Below are 17,699 nucleotides of genomic sequence, written 5' to 3'. Positions count from 1 at the left end.
TGCCTTGGACATGAGCTAAGACCTTAAGATTCTGCATGAAAGGAGGGCTAGCAGCCGAGTTGCACGGGAGAATGTGAAAAGTGTTCATATGTAGTAAAAACCTGAGAAATTCGTTCGTTATCGTCATTTGTTATCGAATCGACTTAAAGCCAGGTCGTCACATTGGCCGCTCTTCTCTCTGAAACGGTTGTACTTATCGTCTGAAAGCTATGTCGCGTGCTGCGGTATGCGGAGACACTAAAAGCACCATAGTAGAACACAGATGAAGCTTCTAAGATGATGTAATAGCCAGTAAGAAGTAGTACAATTCAAGTTTTAGGTATCGATTATTGCCTTTTTAGCTGGCTTTGGTGCCTTGGACATGAGCTAGGATCTTAAGATTCTGCATGAAAGGAGGACTAGCAGCTGAGTTGCACAGGAGGATGTGAAAAGTGTTCATATGTAGTAAAAACCTGAGAAATCCGTCCGTTTTCGTCATTTGTTATCGAATCGACTTAAAGCCAGATCGTCACATTGGCCGCTCTTCTCTCTGAAACGGTTGTACTTATCGTCTGCAAAGCTATGTCGCGTGCTGCGGTATGTGGAGGCACTAAAAGCACCATTGTCGCACACAGATGAAGCTTCTAAGTTGATGTAATAGCCAGTAAGAAGTAGTACAACTCAAGTTTTAGGTATCGATTATTGACTTTTTAGCTGGCTTTGGTGCCTTGGACATGAGCTAGGACCATAAGATTCTGCATGAAAGGAGGACTAGCAGCCGAGTTGCATGGGAGAATGTGAAACGTGTTCATATGTAGTAAAAACCTGAGAAATTCGTCCGTTTTCGTCATTTGTTCGAATCGACTTAAAGCCAGATCGTCGCATTGGCCGCTCTTCTCTCTGAAACGGTTGTACTTATCGTCTGAAAGCTATGTCGCGTGCTGCGGTATGCGGAGACACTAAAAGCACCATAGTAGAACACAGATGAAGCTTCTAAGATGATGTAATATCCAGTAAGTATTAGTACAATACCAGATTTAGGTTTCGATTATTGAATTTTTAGCTGGATTTGGTGCCTTGGACATGAGCTAGGACCTTAAGATTCTGCAGGAAAGGAGGACTAGCAGCCGAATTGCACGCGAGATTGTGAAAAGTGTTCATATGTAGTAAAAACCTGAGAAATCCGTCCGTATACGTCATTTGTTATGGAATCGACTTAAAGCCAGATCGTCATACTGGTCGCTCTTCTCTCTGAAACGGTTGTACTTATCGTCTGCAAAGCTATGTCGCGTGCTGCTGTTTGTGGAGACACTAAAAGCACCATAGTAGAACACAGATGAAGCTTCTAAGATGATGTAATAGCCAGTAAGAAGTAGTAGAATTCAAGTTTTAAGTATCGATTATTGACTTTTTAGCTGGCTTTGGTGCCTTGGACATGAGCTAGGACCTTAAGACTCTGCATGAAAGGAGGACTAGCAGCCGAGTTGCATGGGAGGATGTGAAAAGTGTACATATGTAGTAAAAACCTGAGAAATCCGTCCGGTTTCGTCATTTGTTATCGAATCGCCTTAAAGCCAGATCTTCATATTGGCCCCTCTTCGCTCTGAAACGGTTGTACTTATCGTCTGCAAAGCTATGTCGCGTCCTGCGGTATGCGGAGAGACTAAAAGCACCATTGTAGAACACAGATGAAGCTTCTAAGTTGATGTAATGACCAGTAAGAAGTAGTACAATTCAAGTTTTAAGTATCGATTATTGAATTTTTAGCTGGCTTTGGTGCCTTGGACATGAGCTAGGACCTTAAGATTCTGCATGAAAGGAGGACTAGCAGCCGAATTGCACGCGAGATTGTGAAAAGTGTTCATATGTAGTAAAAACCTGAGAAATCCGTCTGTATTCGTCATTTGGTATGGAATCGACTTAAAGCCAGATCGTCACATTGGCCGCTCTTCTCTCTGAAACGGTAGTACTTATCGTCTGCAAAGCTATGTCGCGTGCTGCGGTTTGTGGAGACACTAAAAGCACCATAGTAGAACACAGATGAAGCTTCTAAGTTGATGTAATAGCCAGTAAGAAGGAGTACAATTCAAGTTTTAGGTATCGATTATTGACTTTTTAGCTGGCCTTGGTGCATTGGACGTGAGCTAGGACCTTAAGATTCTGCATGAAAGGAGGACTAGCAGCCGAGTTGCATGGGAGAATGTGAAACGTGTTCATATGTATTAAAAACCTGAGAAATCCGTCTGTTTTCGTCATTTGCTATCGAATCGACTTAAAGCCAGATCGTCGCATTGGCCGCTCTTCTCTCTGAAACGGTTGTACTTATCGTCTGAAAGCTATGTCGCGTGCTGCGGTATGCGGAGACACTAAAAGCACCATAGTAGAACACAGATGAAGCTTCTACGATGATGTAATAGCCAGTAAGAATTAGTACAATACCAGTTTTACGTATCGGTTATTGACTTTTTAGCTGGCTTTGGTGTCTTGGACATGAGCTGGGACCTTAAGATTCTGCATGAAAGGAGGACTAGCAGCCGAATTGCACGGGAGAATGTGAAAAGTGTTCATATGTAGTAAAAACCTGAGAAATCCGTCCGTTTTCTTCATTTGTTACGGAATCGATTTAAAGCCAGGTCGTCACATTGTCCGCTCTTCTCTCTGAAACGGTTGTACATATCGTCTGCAAAGCTATGTCACGTGCTGCGAAATGCGGGGACACTAAACTCACCATAGTAGAACATTGATGAAGCTTCCAAGATGATGTAATAGCCAATAAGAATTAGTACAATACCAGATTTAGGTATCGATTATTGACTTTTTAGCTGGATTTGGTGCCTTGGACATGAGCTAGGACCTTAAGATTCTGCATGAAAGGAGGACTAGCAGCCGAATTGCACGCGAGATTGTGAAAAGTGTTCATATGTAGTAAAAACCTGAGAAATCCGTCTGTATTCGTCATTTGGTATGGAATCGACTTAAAGCCAGATCGTCACATTGGCCGCTCTTCTCTCTGAAACGGTTGTACTTATCGTCTGCAAAGCTATGTCGCGTGCTGCGGTATGTGGAGGCACTAAAAGCACCATTGTCGCACACAGATGAAGCTTCTAAGTTGATGTAATAGCCAGTAAGAAGTAGTACAACTCAAGTTTTAGGTATCGATTATTGACTTTTTAGCTGGCTTTGGTGCCTTGGACATGAGCTAGGACCATAAGATTCTGCATGAAAGGAGGACTAGCAGCCGAGTTGCATGGGAGAATGTGAAACGTGTTCATATGTAGTAAAAACCTGAGAAATTCGTCCGTTTTCGTCATTTGTTCGAATCGACTTAAAGCCAGATCGTCGCATTGGCCGCTCTTCTCTCTGAAACGGTTGTACTTATCGTCTGAAAGCTATGTCGCGTGCTGCGGTATGCGGAGACACTAAAAGCACCATAGTAGAACACAGATGAAGCTTCTAAGATGATGTAATATCCAGTAAGTATTAGTACAATACCAGATTTAGGTTTCGATTATTGAATTTTTAGCTGGATTTGGTGCCTTGGACATGAGCTAGGACCTTAAGATTCTGCAGGAAAGGAGGACTAGCAGCCGAATTGCACGCGAGATTGTGAAAAGTGTTCATATGTAGTAAAAACCTGAGAAATCCGTCTGTATTCGTCATTTGGTATGGAATCGACTTAAAGCCAGATTGCCACATTGGCCGCTCTTCTCTCTGAAACGGTTGTACTTATCGTCTGCAAAGCTATGTCGCGTGCTGCGGTTTGTGGAGACACTAAAAGCACCATAGCAGAACACAGATGAAGCTTCTAAGATGATGTAATAGCCAGTAAGTTGTAGTACAATTCAAGTGTTAGGTATCGATTATTGACTTTTTAGCTGGCTTTGGTGCCTTAGACATGAGCTAGGACCTAAAGATTCTGCATGAAAGGAGGACTAGATGCCGAGTTGCACAGGAGAATGTGAAAAGTGTTCATATGTAGTAAAAACCTGAGACATCCGTCCGTTTTCGTCATTTGCTATCGAATCGACTTAAAGCCAGGTCGTCACATTGGCCGATCTTCCGTCTGAAACGGTTGTACATATCGTCTGCAAAGCTATGTCGCGTGTTGCGGTATGTGGAGACCCTAAAAGCACCATAGTAGAACACAGCTGAAGCTTCTAAGTTGATGTAATAGCCAGTAAGAAGTAGTACATCTCAAGTTCTAGGTATCGATTATTGACTTTTTAGCTGGCTTTGGTGCCTTGGACATGAGCTAGGACCATAAGATTCTGCATGAAACGAGGACTAGCAGCCGAGTTGCACGAGAGAAAGTGAAAAGTGTTCATATGTAGTAAAAACCTGAGAAATCCGTCCGTTTTCGTCATTTGTTATCGAATCGACTTAAAGCCAGATCGTCACATTGGCCGCTCTTCTCTCTGAAACGGTTGTACTTATCGTCTGAAAGCTATGTCGCGTGCTGCGGTATGCGGAGACAGTAAAAGCACCATAGCAGAACACAGATGAAGCTTCTAAGTTGATGTAATAGCCAGTAAAAAGGAGTACGTCTCAAGTTCTAGGTATCGATTATTGACTTTTTAGCTGGCTTTGGTGCCTTGGACATGAGCTAGGACCATAAGATTCTGCATGAAACGAGGACTAGCAGCCGAGTTGCACGAGACAATGTGAAAAGTGTTCATATGTAGTAAAAACCTGAGAAATCCGTCCGTTTTCGTCATTTGTTATCGAATCGACTTAAAGCCAGATCGTCACATTAGCTGCTCTTCTCTCTGAAACGGTTGTACTTATCGTCTGAAAGCTATGTCGCGTGCTGCAGTATGCGGAGACACTAAAAGCACCATAGTAGAACACAGATGAAGCATCTAAGATGATGTAATAGCCAGTAAGAAGTAGTACAATTCAAGTTTTAGGTATCGATTATTGACTTTTTCGCTGGCTTTGGTGCATTGGACGTGAGCTAAGACCTTAAGATTCTGCATGAAAGGAGGACTAGCAGCCAAGTTGCACGGGAGAAGGTGAAAAGTGTTCATATGTAGTAAAAACCTGAGATATCCGTCCGTATTCGTCATTTGTTATGGAATCGACTTAAAGCCAGATCGTCACATTGGCAGCTCTTCTCTCTGAAACGGTTGTACTTATCGTCTGCAAAGCTATGTCGCGTGCTGCGGTATGCGGAGACACTAAAAGCACCATTGTAGAACACAGATGAAGCTTCTAAGTTGATGTAATAACCAGTAAGAAGTAGTACAATTCAAGTTTTAAGTATCGATTATTGACTTTTTAGCTGGCTTTGGTGCCTTGGACATAAGCTAGGACCTTAAGATTCTGCATGAAAGGAGGACTAGCAGGCGAGTTGCATGGGAGAATGTGAAAAGTGTTCATATGTAGTAAAAACCTGGGAAATCCGTCCGTTTTCGTCATTTGTTATCGAATCGACTTAAAGCCAGGTCGTCACATTGGCCGCTCTTCTGTCTGAAACGGTTGTACATATCGTCTGCAAAGCTATGTCGCATGTTGCGGTATGTGGAGACTCTAAAAGCACCATAGTAGAACACAGATGAAGCTTCTAAGTTGATGTAATATCCAGTAAGAAGTAGTACATCTCAAGTTCTAGGTATCGATTATTGACTTTTTAGCTGGCTTTGGTGCCTTGGACATGAGCTAGGACCATAAGATTCTGCATGAAACGAGGACTAGCAGCCGAGTTGCACGAGAGAATGTGAAAAGTGTTCATATGTAGTAAAAACCTGAGACATCCGTCCGTTTTCGTCATTTGTTATCGAATCGACATTAGCCAGGTCGTCACATTGGCCGCTCTTCTCTCTGAAACGGTTGTACTTATCGTCTGAAAGCTATGTCGCGTGCTGCGGTATGCGGAGACACTAAAAGCACCATAGTAGAACACAGATGAAGCTTCTAAGATGATGTAATAGCCAGTAAGAAGTAGTACAATTCAAGTTTTAGGTATCGATTATTGACTTTTTAGCTGGCTTTGGTGCCTTGGGCATGAGCTAGGACCTTAAGATTCTGCATGAAAGGAGGACTAGCAGCTGAGTTGCACAGGAGGATGTGAAAAGTGTTCATATGTAGTAAAAACCTGAGAAATCCGTCCGTTTTCGTCATTTTTTATCGAATCGACTTAAAGCCAGATCGACACATTTTCCGCTCTTCTCTCTGAAACGGTTCTACATATCGTCTGAAAGCTATGTCGCGTGCTGCGGTATGTGAAGACACTAAAATCACCATAGTAGAACACTGATGAAGCTTCTAAGTTGATGTAATAGCCAGTAAAAGGTAGTACAATTCAAGTTTTAGGTATCGATTATTGACTTTTTAGCTGGCTTTGGTGCCTTGGACATGAGCTAGGACCTTAAGATTCTGCATTAAAGGAGGACTAGCAGCCGCGTTGCACGGGAGAATGTGAAAAGTGTTCATATGTAGTAAAAACCTGAGAAATCCGTCCGTTTTCGTCATTTGTTATTGAATCAACTTAAAGCCAGATCGTCACATTGGCCGCTCTTCTCTCTGAAACGGTTGTACATATCGTCTGAAAGCTACGTCGCGTGCTGCGGTATGCGGAGACACTAAAAGCACCATAGTAGAACACAGATGAAGCTTCAAAGATGATGTAATAGCCAGTAAGGATTAGTACAATACCAGTTTTAGGTATCGATTATTGACTTTTTAGCTGGCTTTGGTGCCTTGGACATGAGCTAGGACCTTAAGATTCTGCATGAAAGGAGGACTAGCAGCTGAGTTGCACAGGAGGATGTGAAAAGTGTTCATATGTAGTAAAAACCTGAGAAATCCGTCCGTTTTCGTCATTTGTTATCGAATCGACTTAAAGCCAGGTCGTCACATTGGCCGCTCTTCTGTCTGAAACGGTTGTACATATCGGCTGCAAAGCTATGTCGCATGTTGCGGTATGTGGAGACTCTAAAAGCACCATAGTAGAATACAGATGAAGCTTCTAAGTTGATGTAATATCCAGTAAGAAGTAGTACATCTCAAGTTCTAGCTATCGATTATTGACTTTTTAGCTGGCTTTGGTGCCTTGGACATGAGCTAGGACCATAAGATTCTGCATGAAACGAGGACTAGCATACGAGTTGCACGAGAGAATGTGAAAAGTGTTCATATGTAGTAAAAACCTGAGACATCCGTCCGTTTTCGTCATTTGTTATTGAATCGACTTAAAGCCAGATCGTCACATTGGCCGCTTTTCGCTCTGAAACGGTTGTACCTATCGCCTGCAAAGCTATGTCGCGTGCTGCGTTATGCGGAGACACTAATAGCACCATAGTAGATCACAGATGAAGCTTCTAAGTTGATGTAATAGCCAGTAAAAGGTAGTACAATTCAAGTTTTAGGTATCGATTATTGACTTTTTAGCTGGCTTTGGTGCCTTGGACATGAGCTAGGACCTTAAGATTCTGCATTAAAGGAGGACTAGCAGCCGCGTTGCACGGGAGAATGTGAAAAGTGTTCATATGTAGTAAAAACCTGAGAAATCCGTCCGTTTTCGTCATTTGTTATTGAATCAACTTAAAGCCAGATCGTCACATTGGCCGCTCTTCTCTCTGAAACGGTTGTACATATCGTCTGAAAGCTACGTCGCGTGATGCGGTATGTGGAGGCACTAAAAGCATCATAGTAGAACACAGATGAAGCTTCTAAGTTGATGTAATAGCCAGTAAGAAGTAGTACAAGTGAAATTTTAGATATCGATTATTGAATTTTTAGCTGGCTTTGGTGCCTTGGACATGAGCTAGGACCTTAAGATTCTGCATGAAAGGAGGACTAGCAGCTGAGTTGCACAGGAGGATGTGAAAAGTGTTCATATGTAGTAAAAACCTGAGAAATCCGTCCGTTTTCGTCATTTGTTATCTAATCGACTTAAAGCCAGGTCGTCACATTGGCCGCTCTTCTGTCTGAAACGATTGAACATATCGTCTGCAAAGCTATGTCGCATGTTGCGGTATGTGGAGACTCTAAAAGCACCATAGTAGAACACAGATGAAGCTTCTAAGTTGATGTAATATCCAGTAAGAAGTAGTACATCTCAAGTTCTAGGTATCGATTATTGACTTTTTAGCTGGCTTTGGTGCCTTGGACATGAGCTAGGACCATAAGATTCTGCATGAAACGAGGACTAGCATACGAGTTGCACGAGAGAATGTGAAAAGTGTTCATATGTAGTAAAAACCTGAGAAATCCGTCTGTATTCGTCATTTGTTATCGAATCGACTTAAAGCCAGATCGTCACATTGGCCGCTCTTCTCTCTGAAACGGTTGTACTTATCGTCTGAAAGCTATGTCGCGTGCTGCGGTATGCGGAGACACTAAAAGCACCATAGTAGCACACAGATGAAGCTTCTAAGATGATGTGATAGCCAGTAAGAAGTAGTACAATTCAAGTTTTAAGTATCGATTATTGACTTTTTAGCTGGCTTTGGTGCCTTGGACATGAGCTAGGACCTTAAGATTCTGCATGAAAGGAAGACTAGCAGCCGAGTTGCACGGGAGGATGTGAAAAGTGTTCATATGTAGTAAAAACCTGAGACATCCGTCCCTTTTCGTCATTTGTTATTGAATCGACTTAAAGCCAGATCGTCACATTGGCCGCTCTTCGCTCTGAAACGGTTGTACCTATCGCCTGCAAAGCTATGTCGCGTGCTGCGTTATGCGGAGACACTAATAGCACCATAGTAGATCACAGATGAAGCTTCAAAGTTGATGTAATAACCAGTAAGAAGTAGTAGAATCCAAGTTTTAGGTATCGATTATTGACTTTTTAGCTGGCTTTGGTGCATTGGACGTGAGCTAAGACCTTAAGATTCAGCATGAAAGGAGGACTAGCAGCCAAGTTGCACGGGAGGATGTGAAAAGTGTTCATATGTAGTGAAAACCTGAGAAATCCGTCCGTTTTCGTCATTTGTTATCGAATCGACTTAATGGCAGATCGACACATTGGCCGCTCTTCTCTCTAAAACGGTTGTACTTATCGTCTGCAAAGCTATGTCACGTGATGTGGTATGTGGAGGCACTAAAAGCATCATAGTCGAACACAGATGAAGCTTCTAAGTTGATGTAATAGCCAGTAAGAAGTAGTACAAGTGAAATTTTAGGTATCGATTATTGAATTTTTAGCTGGCTTTGGTGCCTTGGACATGAGCTAGGACCTTAAGATTCTGCATGAAAGGAGGACTAGCAGCCGAGTAGCAAGGAAGAATGTGAAAAGTGTTCATATGTAGTAAAAACCTGAGAAATCCGTCCGTTTTCGTCATTTGTTATCGAATCGACTTAAAGCCAGGTCGTCACATTGGCCGATCTTCTGTCTGAAACGGTTGTACATATCGTCTGCAAAGCTATGTCGCGTGCTGCAGTATGTGGAGACTCTAAAATCACCATAGTAGAACACGGATGACGCTTCTAAGTTGATGTAATAGCCAGTAAGAAGTAGTACATCTCAAGTTCTAGGTATCGATTATTGACGTTTTAGCTAGCTTTGGTGCCTTGGACATGAGCTAGGACCATAAGATTCTGCATGAAACGAGGACTAGCAGCCGAGTTGCACGAGAGAATGTGAAAAGTGTTCATATGTAGAAAAAACCTGAGAAATCCGTCCGTTTTCGTCAATTGTTATCGAATCGACTTAAAGCCAGATCGTCACATTGGCCGCTCTTCTCTCTGAAACGGTTGTACTTATCGTCTGAAAGCTATGTCGCGTGCTGCGGTATGCGGAGACACTAAAAGCACCATAGTAGAACACAGATGAAGCTTCTAAGATGATGTAATAGCCAGTAAGATGTAGTACAACTCAAGTTCTAGGTATCAATTATTGACTTTTTAGCTGGCTTTGGTGCCTTGGACATGAGCTAGGACCATAAGATTCTGCATGAAAGGAGGACTAGCAGCCGAGTTGCACGGGAGAATGTGAAAAGTGTTCATATGTAGTAAAAACCTGAGAAATCCGTCCGTTTTCGTCATTTGTTATCGAATCGACTTAAAGCCAGATAGTCACATTGGCCACTCTTCTCTCTGAAACGGTTGTACTTATCGTCTGAAAGCTATGTCGCGTGCTGCAGTATGCGGAGACACTAAAAGCACCATAGTAGAACACAGATGAAGCTTCTAAGTTGATGTAATAGCCAGTAAGAAGTAGTACATCTCTAGTACTAGGTATCGATTATTGACTTTTTAGCTGGCTTTGGTGCCTTTGACATGAGCTAGGACCATAAGATTCTGCATGAAACGAGGACTAGCAGCCGAGTTGCACGAGACAATGTGAAAAGTGTTCATATGTAGTAAAAACCTGAGAAATCCGTCCGTTTTCGTCATTTGTTATCGAATCGACTTAAAGCCAGATCGTCACATTAGCTGCTCCTCTCTCTGAAACGGTTGTACTTATCGTCTGAAAGCTATGTCGCGTGCTGCGGTATGTGGAGACACTAAAAGCACCATTGTAGAACACAGATGAAGCTTCTAAGTAGATGTAATAACCAGTAAGAAGTAGTACAATTCAAGTTTTAAGTGTCGATTATTGACTTTTTAGCTGGCTTTGGTGCCTTGGACATGAGCTAGGACCTTAAGATTCTGCATGAAAGGAGGACTAGCAGGCGAGTTGCACGGGAGAATGTGAAAAGTGTTCATATGTAGTAAAAACCTGAGAAATCCGTCCGCTTCCGTCATTTGTTATCGAATCGACTTAAAGCCAGATCGTCACATTGGCCACTCTTCTCTCTGAAACGGTTGTACTTATCGTCTGCAAAGCTATGTCGCGTGTTGCGGTGTGTGGAGACTCTAAAAGCACCATAGTAGAACACAGATGAAGCTTCTAAGTTGATGTAATAGCCAGTAAGAAGTAGTACATCTCAAGTTCTAGATATCGATTATTGACTTTTTAGCTGGCTTTGGTGCCTTGGACATGAGCTAGGACCATAAGATTCTGCATGAAAGGAGGACTAGCTGCCGAGTTGCACGGGAGAATGTGAAAAGTGTTCATATGTAGTAAAAACCTGAGAAATCCGTCCGTTTCCGTCATTTGTTATCGAATCGACTTAAAGCCAGATCGTCACATTGGCCACTCTTCTCTCTGAAACGGTTGTACTTATCGTCTGAAAGCTATGTCACGTGCTGCAGTATGCGGAGACACTAAAAGCACCATAGTAGAACACAGATGAAGCTTCTAAGATGATGTAATAGCCAGTAATAAGTAGTACAATTCAAGTTTTAAGTATCGATTATTGACTTTTTAGCTGGCTTTGGTGCCTTGGACATGAGGTAGGACATTAAGATTCTGCATGAAAGGAGGACTAGCAGCCGAGTTGCACGGGAGGATGTGAAAAGTGTTCATATGTAGTAAAAACCTGAGACATCCGTCCGTTTTCGTCATTTGTTATCGAATCGACTTAAAGCCTGATCGTCACATTGGCCGCTCTTCGCTCTGAAACGGTTGTACTTATCGCCTGCAAAGCTATGTCGCGAGCTGCATTATGCGGAGACACTAATAGCACCATAGTAGAACACAGATGAAGCTTCTAAGTTGATGTAATAGCCAGTAAGAAGTAGTACAATTCAAGTTTTAGGTATCGATTATTGATTTTTTAGCTGGCTTTGGTGCATTGGACCTGAGCTAAGACCTTAAGATTCTGCATGAAAGGAGGACTAGCAGCCAAGTTGCATGGGAGAAGGTGAAAAGTGTTCATATGTAGTAAAAACCTGAGAAATCCGTCCGTTTTCGTCATTTGTTATCGAATCGACTTAAAGCCAGATCGTCACATTGGCCGCTCTTCTCTCTGAAACGGTTGTACTTATCGTCTGCAAAGCTATGTCGCGTGCTGCGGTATGTGGAGGCACTAAAAGCACCATAGTAGAACACAGATGAAGCTTCTAAGTTGATGTAATAGCCGGTAAGAAGTAGTACATCTCAAGTACTAGGTATCGATTATTGACTTTTTAGCTGGCTTTGGTGCTTTGGACATGAGCTAGGACCATAAGATTCTGCATGAAACGAGGACTAGCAGCCGAGTTGCACGAGACAATGTGAAAAGTGTTCATATGTAGTAAAAACCTGAGAAATCCGTCTGTATTCGTCATTTGTTATCGAATCGACTTAAAGCCAGATCGTCACATTGGCCGCTCTTCTCTCTGAATCGGTTGTACTTATCGTCTGAAAGCTATGTCGCGTGCTGCGGTATGCGGAGACACTAAAAGCACCATTGTAGAACACAGATGAAGCTTCTAAGATGATGTAATAGCCAGTAAGAAGTAGTACAATTCAAGTTTTAAGTATCGATTATTGACTTTTTAGCTGGCTTTGGTGCCTTGGACATGAGCTAGGACATTAAGATTCTGCATGAAAGGAGGACTAGCAGCAGAGTTGCACGGGAGGATGTGAAAAGTGTTCATATGTAGTAAAAACCTGAGACATCCGTCCGTTTTCGTCATTTGTTATCGAATCGACTTAAAGCCAGATCGTCACATTGGCCGCTCTTCGCTCTGAAACGGTTGTACTTATCGCCTGCAAAGCTATGTCGCGAGCTGCATTATGCGGAGACACTAATAGCACCATAGTAGAACACAGATGAAGCTTCTAAGTTGATGTAATAGCCAGTAAGAAGTAGTACAATCCAAGTTTTAGGTATCGATTATTGACTTTTTAGCTGGCTTTGGTGCATTGGACCTGAGCTAAGACCTTAAGATTCTGCATGAAAGGAGGACTAGCAGCCAAGTTGCACGGGAGAAGGTGAAAAGTGTTCATATGTAGTAAAAACCTGAGAAATCCGCCCGTTTTCGTCATTTGTTATCGAATCGACTTAAAGCCAGGTCGTCACATTGGCCGCTCTTCTCTCTGAAACGGATGTACTTATCGTCTGCAAAGCTATGTCGCGTGCTGCGGTATGTGGAGGCACTAAAAGCACCATAGTAGAACACAGATGAAGCTTCTAAGTTGATGTAATAGCCAGTAAGAAGTAGTACAAGTGAAATTTTAGATATCGATTATTGACTTTTTACCATTCTTTGGTGCCTTGGACATGAGCTAGGACCTTAAGATTCTGCATGAATGGAGGACTAGCAGCCGAGTAGCAAGGGAGAATGTGAAAAGTGTTCATATGTAGTAAAAACCTGAGAAATCCGTCCATTTTCGTCATTTGTTATCGAATCGACTGAAAGCCAGATCGTCACATTGGCCGCTCGTCTCTCTGAAACGGTTGTACTTATCGTCTGCAAAGCTATGTCGCGTGCTGCGGTATGTGGAGACACTAAAAGCACCATTGTAGAACACAGATGAAACTTCTAAGTTGATGTAATAGCTAGTAAGAAGTAGTACAACTCAAGTTTTAGGTATCGATTATTGACTTTTTAGCTGGCTTTGGTGCCTTGGACATGTGCTAGGACCATAAGATTCTGCATGAAAGGAGGACTAGCAGCCGAGTTGCATGGGTGAATGTGAAAAGTGTTCACATGTAGTAAAAACCTGAGAAATCCGTCCGTTTTCGTCATTTGTTATCGAATCGTCTTAAAGCCAGATCGTCACATTGGCCGCTCTTCTCTCTGAAACGGTTGTACTTATCGTCTGAAAGCTATGTCGCGTGCTGCGGAATGTGGAGACACTAAAAGCACCATAGTAGAACACAGATGAAGCTTATAAGATGATGTAATAGCCAGTAAGAATTAGTACAATACCAGTTTTAGGTATCGATTATTGACTTTTTAGCTGGCTTTGGTGCCTTGGACATGAGCTAGGACCCTAAGATTCTGCATGAACGGAGGACTAGCAGCCGAGTTGCATGGGAGAATGTGAAAAGTGTTCATATGTAGTAAAAACCTGAGAAATCCGTCCGTTTTCGTTATTTGTTATCGAATCGACTTAAAGCCAGATCGTCACATTGGCCGCTCTTCTCTCTGAAACGGTTGTACTTATCGTCTGAAAGCTATGTCGCGTGCTGCGGTATGCGGAGACACTAAAAGCACCATAGTAGAACCCAGATGAAGCTTATAAGATGATGTGATAGCCAGTAAGAATTAGTACAATACCAGTTTTAGGTATCGATTATTGACTTTTTAACTGGCTTTGGTGTCTAGGACATGAGCTAGGACCTTAAGATTCTGCATGAACGGAGGACTAGCAGCCGAATTGCACTGGAGAATGTGAAAAGTGTTCATATGTAGTAAATACCTGAGAAATCCGTCCGTTTTCTTCATTTGTTACGGAATCAACTTAAAGCCAGGTCATCACATTGGACGCTCTTCTCTCTGAAACGGTTGTACTTATCGTCTGCAAAGCTATGTCGCGTGCTGCGGTATGCGGAGACACTAAAATCACCATAGTAGAACACAGATGAAGCTTCTAAGTAGATGTAATAGCCAGTAAGAAGTAGTACAATTCAAGTTTTAGGCATCGATTATTGACTTTTAGCTGGCTTTGGTGCCTTGGACATGAGCTAGGACCTTACGATTCTGCATGAAAGGAGTACTAGCAGCCGAGTTGAACGGGAGGATGTGAAAAGTCTTCATATGTAGTAAAAACCTGAGAAATCCGTCCGTTTTCGTCATTTGTTATCGAATCGACTTAAAGCCAGATCGTCACATTGGCCGCTTTTCTCTCTGAAACGGTTGTACTTATTGCCTGAAAGCTATGTCGCGTGCTGCGGTATGCGGAGACACTAATAGCACCATAGTAGAACATAGATGAAGCTTCTAAGTTGATGTAATAACCAGTAAGAAGTAGTACAATTGAAATTTTAGATATCGATTATTGACTTTTTAGCTGGCTTTGGTGCCTTGGACATGAGCTAGGACCTTAAGATTCTGCATGAAAGGAGGACTAGCAGCCGAGTAGCAAGGAAGAATGTGAAAAGTGTTCATATGTATTAAAAACCTGAGAAATCCGTCCGTTTTCGTCATTTGTTATCGAATCGACTGAAAGCCAGATCGTCACATTGGCCGCTCTTCTCTCTGAAACGGTTGTACTTATCGTCTGCAAAGCTATGTCGCGTGCTGCGGTATGCGGAGACCCTAAAATCATCATAGTAGAACACAGATGAAGCTTCTAAGTAGATGTAATAGCCAGTAAGAATTAGTACAATACCAGTTTTAGGTATCGATTATTGACTTTTTAGCTGGCTTTGCTGCCTTGGACATGAGCTACGACCTTAAGATTCTGCATGAAAGGAGGACTAGCAGCCGAGTTGCACGGGAGAATGTGAAAAGTGTTCATACGTAGTAAAAACCTGAGAAATTCGTTCGTTATCGTCATTTGTTATCGAATCGACTTAAAGCCAGATCGTCACATTGGCCGCTCTTCGCTCTGAAACGGTTGTACTTATCGCCTGCAAAGCTATGTCGCGAGCTGCATTATGCGGAGACACTAATAGCACCATAGTAGAACACAGATGAAGCTTCTAAGTTGATGTAATAGCCAGTAAGAAGTAGTACAATCCAAGTTTTAGGTATCGATTATTGACTTTTTAGCTGGCTTTGGTGCATTGGACCTGAGCTAAGACCTTAAGATTCTGCATGAAAGGAGGACTAGCAGCCAAGTTGCACGGGAGAAGGTGAAAAGTGTTCATATGTAGTAAAAACCTGAGAAATCCGCCCGTTTTCGTCATTTGTTATCGAATCGACTTAAAGCCAGGTCGTCACATTGGCCGCTCTTCTCTATGAAACGGATGTACTTATCGTCTGCAAAGCTATGTCGCGTGCTGCGGTATGTGGAGGCACTAAAAGCACCATAGTAGAACACAGATGAAGCTTCTAAGTTGATGTAATAGCCAGTAAGAAGTAGTACAAGTGAAATTTTAGATATCGATTATTGACTTTTTACCATTCTTTGGTGCCTTGGACATGAGCTAGGACCTTAAGATTCTGCATGAATGGAGGACTAGCAGCCGAGTAGCAAGGGAGAATGTGAAAAGTGTTCATATGTAGTAAAAACCTGAGAAATCCGTCCATTTTCGTCATTTGTTATCGAATCGACTGAAAGCCAGATCGTCACATTGGCCGCTCGTCTCTCTGAAACGGTTGTACTTATCGTCTGCAAAGCTATGTCGCGTGCTGCGGTATGTGGAGACACTAAAAGCACCATTGTAGAACACAGATGAAACTTCTAAGTTGATGTAATAGCTAGTAAGAAGTAGTACAACTCAAGTTTTAGGTATCGATTATTGACTTTTTAGCTGGCTTTGGTGCCTTGGACATGTGCTAGGACCATAAGATTCTGCATGAAAGGAGGACTAGCAGCCGAGTTGCATGGGTGAATGTGAAAAGTGTTCACATGTAGTAAAAACCTGAGAAATCCGTCCGTTTTCGTCATTTGTTATCGAATCGTCTTAAAGCCAGATCGTCACATTGGCCGCTCTTCTCTCTGAAACGGTTGTACTTATCGTCTGAAAGCTATGTCGCGTGCTGCGGAATGTGGAGACACTAAAAGCACCATAGTAGAACACAGATGAAGCTTATAAGATGATGTAATAGCCAGTAAGAATTAGTACAATACCAGTTTTAGGTATCGATTATTGACTTTTTAGCTGGCTTTGGTGCCTTGGACATGAGCTAGGACCCTAAGATTCTGCATGAACGGAGGACTAGCAGCCGAGTTGCATGGGAGAATGTGAAAAGTGTTCATATGTAGTAAAAACCTGAGAAATCCGTCCGTTTTCGTTATTTGTTATCGAATCGACTTAAAGCCAGATCGTCACATTGGCCGCTCTTCTCTCTGAAACGGTTGTACTTATCGTCTGAAAGCTATGTCGCGTGCTGCGGTATGCGGAGACACTAAAAGCACCATAGTAGAACCCAGATGAAGCTTATAAGATGATGTGATAGCCAGTAAGAATTAGTACAATACCAGTTTTAGGTATCGATTATTGACTTTTTAACTGGCTTTGGTGTCTAGGACATGAGCTAGGACCTTAAGATTCTGCATGAACGGAGGACTAGCAGCCGAATTGCACTGGAGAATGTGAAAAGTGTTCATATGTAGTAAATACCTGAGAAATCCGTCCGTTTTCTTCATTTGTTACGGAATCAACTTAAAGCCAGGTCATCACATTGGACGCTCTTCTCTCTGAAACGGTTGTACTTATCGTCTGCAAAGCTATGTCGCGTGCTGCGGTATGCGGAGACACTAAAATCACCATAGTAGAACACAGATGAAGCTTCTAAGTAGATGTAATAGCCAGTAAGAAGTAGTACAATTCAAGTTTTAGGCATCGATTATTGACTTTTAGCTGGCTTTGGTGCCTTGGACATGAGCTAGGACCTTACGATTCTGCATGAAAGGAGTACTAGCAGCCGAGTTGAACGGGAGGATGTGAAAAGTCTTCATATGTAGTAAAAACCTGAGAAATCCGTCCGTTTTCGTCATTTGTTATCGAATCGACTTAAAGCCAGATCGTCACATTGGCCGCTTTTCTCTCTGAAACGGTTGTACTTATTGCCTGAAAGCTATGTCGCGTGCTGCGGTATGCGGAGACACTAATAGCACCATAGTAGAACATAGATGAAGCTTCTACGTTGATGTAATAACCAGTAAGAAGTAGTACAATTGAAATTTTAGATATCGATTATTGACTTTTTAGCTGGCTTTGGTGCCTTGGACATGAGCTAGGACCTTAAGATTCTGCATGAAAGGAGGACTAGCAGCCGAGTAGCAAGGAAGAATGTGAAAAGTGTTCATATGTATTAAATACCTGAGAAATCCGTCCGTTTTCGTCATT

This window comes from Schistocerca gregaria, unplaced genomic scaffold (assembly GCF_023897955.1).
Source record: "Schistocerca gregaria isolate iqSchGreg1 unplaced genomic scaffold, iqSchGreg1.2 ptg000244l, whole genome shotgun sequence".
NCBI classification, from domain to species: domain Eukaryota; kingdom Metazoa; phylum Arthropoda; class Insecta; order Orthoptera; family Acrididae; genus Schistocerca; species Schistocerca gregaria.
The sequence above is the reverse complement of the archived record's forward strand: the minus strand, read 5'-3'. Positions refer to the sequence as shown.